Here is a 7,666-nt window from a genome sequence, read left to right on the forward strand (position 1 = left end):
TGTGGGCCTGTAAGAGAATCCGGGCATCTAAGGTGTCGGGACGGGCGGATTTCCTGGTGGCTGGACGAGCGGATTGATAGCTGGACAGGCGGATTGTGGTGTTGTTGGACGGGCATCTGGATGGCAAAGACGCTCGGATTCCTCACGTCTTGGACGGGCGTCTTGCCTAGTTGGACGGGCGGATTGTGTCACAACTTTCTTTTCTTCTTTTCTTCTTCCAATAATCCTCCGATATTTAGTCGGGGATGCAAGGATTTCTTCATCATTGCCCATCTACTATAATATGTACAAAGGCCTTCTAGTCTTGTCGTCTCTTTGATGCTTGGTCATTAGATTCGATCAATTTAGCTCTATTTTGCCATGAAAATGCAAGGTTTGCACTCCTCTCCTACCAAGGAAACAAAACCTCAAAGAATATGCAAAACAAAGGACTAAAGATAGTAAATGACCCAATTATGCACTAAAAAGAATAGGAACGCGGCTAATTCGGGGACTAAATATGCTCAAATAATGGTCACATCAAATATCCCCAAACCGAACCTTTGCTCGTCCCGAGTAAAGAGGTGACAAAACTAGGACCGTTATTTAAACTAACTTAATAGCATAGCCGACATGAGACAATTAGAGGGTCTCACTCCGCCCCTTCAACTCACAACAAGACAACCATGAGGTAGGATGCCTTCTTGCAAGGCAAGGTGGATCTTGCCAAAATGGCGACACATCCAATCATTAAAGCACACAAAATCAAGTAATGGATGCATCTACAAAAGAATAGACACTTTCCTCATCTAAGTGGCGGAAATTATCTACAAGGGAAGCAATTCAAAGGTACACACTCCTTCATAGATGCAATTTCTTCAAACTACTAAGCCTAGAAGGATACCAATAAATCACCTCCAAATTGTGTCAAGCTAGGGTACCTTTGTCCTCAATCGTTAAATGCTTTTGTCAAGAGTCGACTCCCTATGGTGTTAGAAACACTGGAGGATCGCGGAATTCCCCCTCTTGCCTAGACAAGAAGAAGGGTCGTCCCCTCACTACCATGCACAAAAATGGATACGATGGATAAAGGGATCGATAGTATTTGAGTTTCACTTGGGAGTTTGCTTTTGTTGTTGTTTGTCCCCCCCAATTTCTTGTGGCATATAACATTTGAGAACACTTTCTTTTGCCAGTTCTTTTGATTTTTGGCATTTCAATACTTGACAACTTTTCAACTTTTTGCATTTTTCTTTTGAACATTTTCAAAGTCACTCCAATTAGTAACGAGGGTGCCTTATATTTGAAGCATAGGAGTCTATTTTTGTTACTCCTAATTTCTTTTTGATGCAATTGCAAACTTTTTCTTTTCTTTTCTTTTCATGAACTCAAATTTTTTAACAATTTCTTTTTTTGTGCCCATTCCCTTTGATGACAAAATGTATGGTAGAACATGGATGAATGATGGTTGCATGGTTTCAAGGGTCACATTGGAATAAACGGTAGCCAAGGAGTTATCACACCACAAGGTACTCTTGACTAGGCCTTAATCCATGGGTCAAAGGATACTAGCATGACACATCCTAGGGTGTTTTACAAGTATTCTAACAAGCAAAGTCTTAAGAAGAAAAAGCATCTACTAGGGCCTATATACACTTGTCAAGCTTCCCAAGTAGACGGTTTCACAAAATTTTCTAACATGCAACTATATGCTATGATGCAACTAACATTTATACATCCTAATGCATATGATTCTACCAACTAATATGTCAAATAATCTAAATGTAAGTCCTAAATTCACATTGTTTATACCGCATCAATCAAAATAAAGCCACATAGTCATTAACATAAAGAGGAAAAAGGAGATTGGAAAGATCATACCATGCGGTCTTCAATATCCTCATATCTCGGATGTGGCGTAGTCGATCAATATGAACAAGGATGAACAAACACAATATATACAAAACAATATATACAAGACTATACTACAAAGGAAATGAACATGTTTTTGGATTTTTGGATTTTCAATTTTTTTGGATTTTTCGAAATTTTTGATTTTTTTTGGATTTTTGAATAAAAGTCAAGTTAGAATTTCCCATCCCCACACTAGTATGGGCATTGTCCTCAATGGCCAATACGATAGGAAATTATGCAAGCATGATGCATGATTTCTAAACTAAATGCAAACTATACTAAGCTACACTACATGATGCATGGGTTTTTGTTATGGCGGAGAGCGTAATTTAGATTACCTCCCGATGCATATGCATGTACTTCCCCAAACCAAAATAGACATTATTTCTAACGTCTTGAATTTCGGGGTAGTTCATGCACACAGAATGCAATGCATGAAAATACAAATTGTCATTTTGGATTTTACATGTGGGAACAATAAATAGAACACCTTAATGAAGCCAAGGTGTTAGTCCTCCATGTTGCTAGGACTCCTCAATCAAATGATCAAAATACAAATAAAGAAAACAAAAGAAGTAGACAAACCATAAGAGGGGTGAATGAGTGTAGTAGCCTCCACGGTTTGCTAATCCTCCATCATGTCATCATTATCATCATGTTCCTCCATAGAACTGGAGTCATCTCCACTCTCACTTTCGCTTCCTTGCTCTTCCTCACTTTCTTCTTCTTCCACTTCTTGAGCTTCTTCTTCTTCAACATGCTCTTGAACCTCTTGTTCTTCACCTTCTTTATCAACACCCTCATCAACAACATTCTCATCTCCACCCGGTCTTCCACCACTAGAGGTGCTAGGAAAGAAAACTTCCCTATCCGCCCAACTAGGCAAAGGACATGATGGATCAAGAAGTCCTTGCCTAGCTAAATGTAGGAGGGGCGGATATTGGGCCTTGTAAGCATCCACTCTATTATTGTAAGCTTGCTTGTGCATTTCCCTCATGAGTAGAGTCAATTAATCATTTCCTACCTCGACATCCTTGGGTTTGAACTCGTGATACTCAAATGGGTAGGGTGGTGTGACAATGGAGGAGGAGGGCTCATCAATCTCGCCTCTTTGTTGTTGAATAATGTACTCGGTCTCCTCGGAGAGTGGAAGAAGGTAGTTTGGTCGGTGAACACTCAATCGGCAAATCTTTGAAGGCAAAGTGAAGGACCTAGCTTCTTTGGTTAACCACCCATATTTGGTGTCAAGAGGAGCATGCTTGACCCATGTAAACTTGTGAATCATGGTGTCCATATCAATGAGATGGCCTCCTTTAACCGCCACATAAGTGTTGTCTTTGTTGAAATTTGGGTTAAAGTGCTTGGCCAAATAGGTAACTAGCCCTCCATTCACAATAAAAGTGGTGTCCTCTTTACCACAATCGACATTAAGCCATCTTTCAACCAAAAGTCTTAGAGCATTATATGGCTTAGTATATTCCCTTCCTATGTTCAAGGCCGACTCAAGAAGAATAAAATCGAGCTTGGTAAGATGATTAGTGCCATTTCTTGCTATCAAAGTATTCCCAATGACCTTATGCCACACTCTAATGCCCGGATGGTGGACAAATAGAGCACGACAATCATAAAAGCGCACAAATTTCTTTCCGGAAATTGCCTCCCAAAGAGGAGCGGGGTCATACTTTTTGGGGATGTTTTCATAGTACGGGGTATCACTAAGGCCTAAAATCTTACTCAATTCACCAAAAGTGATGCGTCTATTGACATTTGCAAGACGAAACTCGATATGGGTTCTAGTTTCCACCCTTGTAACTTTCAAGGAACTCAAAAATTCCAATGTGAGGGAGGGGTATGTCAATTCTTTCATGGTAAACAATTTACCCAATCCCATAGCCTCAAAGAAGGTTTTTGTTTGTTCAAGAACACCCAACTTTGTCAAAGCATCTTCACAAATAAATTTTGTAGGCATAATGGTCTTCTTAGAAAAGAGAACATATTTATCCCTATGAGAGTCGGAAGTGAAAATTACCTCCGGATAATTAGATAATTGCTCAATGACCGGAGTTGTTGATGTTGTAGCTTCCATAGGGGGACCTTATTAAAACTCCAACCTAGCCTCATGAACTACCAATGCCTTTGACAATTGTTTTGCTTGAAGAGTTTGTTGCCTTTTTGAAAGTGTCTTCTTTGGAGGTGCCTTGTTACCTCCTTTAGTTCTTGCCATTGTTGATTACACCAAAGAGAGATTGACATCTTCAATTTTTAGTTATGCCCAAATCGATTAAGATGAAAGAATGTTGCTTTGTATCTTAAAAATCAAGTCAAAGGTTGAAGATTTTGGTGTTTAAATCAATTGTTGTTGCAAAAGGAGTGATTAATTCTTGTTGTGAGGGAGTTTGGATGTGATTTTGTTGAATTTGGTTGAGGAAATCTTGTTTTGTTGATGTAGAGGATGAGGGTTTTTGGGGTTTTTATGTTGAGGGTAGTGTTTGAATGTAGAAGAAATGAAAATGAATGAGGGAATAGGGGTTTAAAAAGACCCGTTAATTTTGAAAAAGGCAGCAGGGACGAACGGATTAGGGTCTGGGACGCTCGGATTCTGCACGTTTTGCTTCAGGAAAAGACGCTACAGGACGAGCGTCTTTGTCCAAAGACGAGCGCATTCTTCAATGTGAGACGAGCGGATTCTTTGAAAGACGCTCGGATTCTGTTACAGGGTGATACTTTAAAATCCAACAGTAGAAAGACGAGCGTCTTCTCTGCAAGACAAGCATCTTGTATCAGACGAGCGGATTCTTCACTGGGGACGCTCAGATTCCGTGACAGACCATTTTTTTGATTTCCACAGCTCAGCCAGACGAGCGGATTGTAACATAGGACGCTCGGAATCTTCTAGACGAGCGGATTCCCTTTTGAGACGCTCGGATTCCTCCTTATCCACACGGATTCAGGTCCATCCGTGGGTACTGCATAACCCGTATCATTTTCAGTCTTCAATTCTCGTGTTCTTCATTGTAGGGGCACTACAAAGGCATGAATAGCCTAGGCAATTGCTATCCCCACACTAAGTCAAAGCACTACACATCAATAAAATTATAAGTCCCTCCCTCACTTCTCTCAAAAATGATGAATATCTTGATCAAGGCACAAAAATATAAATCCAAAAATGACAAAAATGCAATGTAAAAATTGAAATGCAAGTTAGGGAGTAAGAATATTTACAAATGGTGGTTTAGGGAGGACTCCACCAAACTCTCATCCAATGTGAGATGTCAAGGGGGCATGTTCAAGGTGTTGTTGATGTTACTCGACACCTTGAAAAATTAGTCGAAAGCTTATTCATTATCATGATAAAGATCCTCAATAGATCTTTGCACTTGTTGTTCTCCATGTTGGTCTTGGTTCATAGCATTACCAATGTAGGGATTGAATATCCCTTCGAACGCATTATCCCAAAGACAGCAAACTTCGTCTACTTGATCATTAAAAATTTCTTGAGTTGATAGAGATAACTCTCCTTCTTTCTTGTTTTGGCAAATGAGGCCATCCTCTTCACTTGTCATGGGTGAGCTTTTCAAGCTCTCTTTGTTGTTATTCTCTAGCTCTTTGAATGGAGCATCATCAACTTTCTTTTTCCATTGGAATTCCGACTTCTTCCTATCATCCTTCCGGCTATAGTGATCAACCATAAAGCATGGTTCATGCAAACGGGGAGCTCTCATGGTCTTGTCAAGATTGAAAGTTATGCTCTCGTCTCCCACTTCTAGAGTAAGCTCTCCGTGCTTCACATCTATCACCGCACCCGCGGTGTGCAAGAAAGGTCTACCTAGAATGATCGGAATATTGGAGTCTTCTTCCATGTCAACGATGACAAAGTCTACCGGGATGAAAAAGTTCCCAACTCTCGCGGGGACATCTTTCCATATCCCTAACGGTGTCGTCGTCGATCTATCGGCCATTTGGAGTGTGATGTTGGTACATTTAAGCTCTCCCATCCCTAACCTTTTACTAACCGAATACGGCATAACAATCATGCTTGCTCCTAGATCACACAAAGCCTTGTTGATCGTGGTGTCGCCAATGGTACACGGTATTGAGAAGCTTCCCGGGTCTTTAAGTTTCGGAGGTGAACTCCCTTGAAGGATTGCACTACTCACCTTAGTGAAGGCGATAGTTTCAAGCTTCTGGATCGACTTCTTTTTCATAAGGATGTCCTTCATGTACTCCGCATAGGCCGGCACGTGATTGATTAATTCCGTGAAAGGAATCGAGACTTCTAAATTCTTCACAATTTCCATAAATTTTCCAAGTTGGTCATCAAACATGGGCTTAACTTGACGACTTGGGAATGGAAGTCTAATCACAATGGGCTCCTTCTCCTTTGCCTTTTCTTGACTTTTCTTTGAAACTTCTTCTTTTGATGGTTCTCCTTCCTTGGAGTTTTGCACAATTTCTTCTTTGTCAATAGCTTCCACAACTTCATCCTCAACTTGCTTCTTTGGTCCTTCATACCTCGTACCACTCCTCAAGTGAATGGCACTAACCGTTTCATGTCTTGGGGGATTAATTTGAGGTAATTGCCCCTTTTGCCTTTGAGAACTTTAAGATGCTAGTTGGGTCAATTGAGTTTCCAACATTTTTGTGTGAGCTAGGATGCTGTTGATGGTGATGTCCTTTGCTTGACTATCCTTTTGCATTTGAGTGAAAAACTCTTGTTGATTCTTTTGCATTTGGAGGACCACTTTTTGAACATCAAAACCTTGGTCATTTTGATGATTGTATGGAGTTTGATTTTGGTAACCTTGGTTTTTGTTGAAAAAGGGTCTTTGATTTTGGTTTCTCATGGGAGGTGGGGTGTGTGTTGGTTGAGGGTTTTGAACATTTTGGCTTTTGTATGAGAGATTTGGGTGGAATTTGGTGTTTTCATTGTAATAATTGGAATAAGGGGTGCCACTCTTGTATGCTTGAAAAGCATTCACTTGTTCATTTGTTCCCCTACATTCACTTTGGTCATGTCCCAAAGTTCCACAATTCTCACATATCCCACTTGGGATTGATGAAGATGCTACCATGGCATTAACATGATGCTTTGGTGATTTTGAGGCTTCTTCAAGTTTAGCCATAGCCTTCTCAAACTTCAAGTTAATGGTATCAATATGAGCACTAAGTTGAGCACCTAATTGAGTAATAGAGTCCACTTCATGCTTTCCTCCTCTAGTAGCCTTGCGAGGTCTACTATATTGTGAATTATGGACCGCCATTTCCTCAATCTTGTTCCAAGTTTGATTATCGTCAACTTCGGTGAACATACCATTTTATCCCATGTTGAGGATGTTTCTTGAGTCTTCATAAAGACCATTCCAAAATTGTTGTACCAAGAACCACTCGTTAAGTCCATGATGAGGACATGAGCGACAAATTCCTTTGAATCGCTCCCAAGCTTCATACAAAGATTCTTCATCCCTTTGCTTAAAACCCGTAATTTGAGCTCTTAGCATGTTAGTCTTTTTCCGGGGGTATAATTTTTTGTAGAAAGCTAGAGCCAAATTCTTCCAAGAGTTAATTACAAGAGTAGCCTTATCAAGGCCTTTCAACCATTGTTTTGCGGTGCCGATTAGAGAAAAAGGAAATAAGACCCATCGAATTTGGTCTTGAGTCACACCGGTTTGTGAAATCGTATCACAATAGTCACAAAAAGTCTCCATGTGAGAGTGAGGGTCTTCACTCGGCATCCCCACAAATTGGCTTCTTTCGACTAATTGGATAAATGCGG

At 40.4% G+C, this 7,666-nt stretch overlaps 1 non-coding gene across 1 annotated transcript; it reads left to right on the forward strand.

Moving 5' to 3' along the window:
- Nucleotides 1–7,284: 7,284 nt before the first annotated feature.
- LOC141593444 (small nucleolar RNA R71) lies at nucleotides 7,285–7,391 on the forward strand. Its single transcript, XR_012521526.1, has one exon. It is a non-coding gene; the product is annotated as a small nucleolar RNA R71 (small nucleolar RNA).
- The last annotated feature ends 275 nt before the right edge of the window (nucleotides 7,392–7,666 follow it).

This window comes from Silene latifolia, chromosome 7 (genome assembly GCF_048544455.1).
Source record: "Silene latifolia isolate original U9 population chromosome 7, ASM4854445v1, whole genome shotgun sequence".
NCBI lineage: Eukaryota > Viridiplantae > Streptophyta > Magnoliopsida > Caryophyllales > Caryophyllaceae > Silene > Silene latifolia.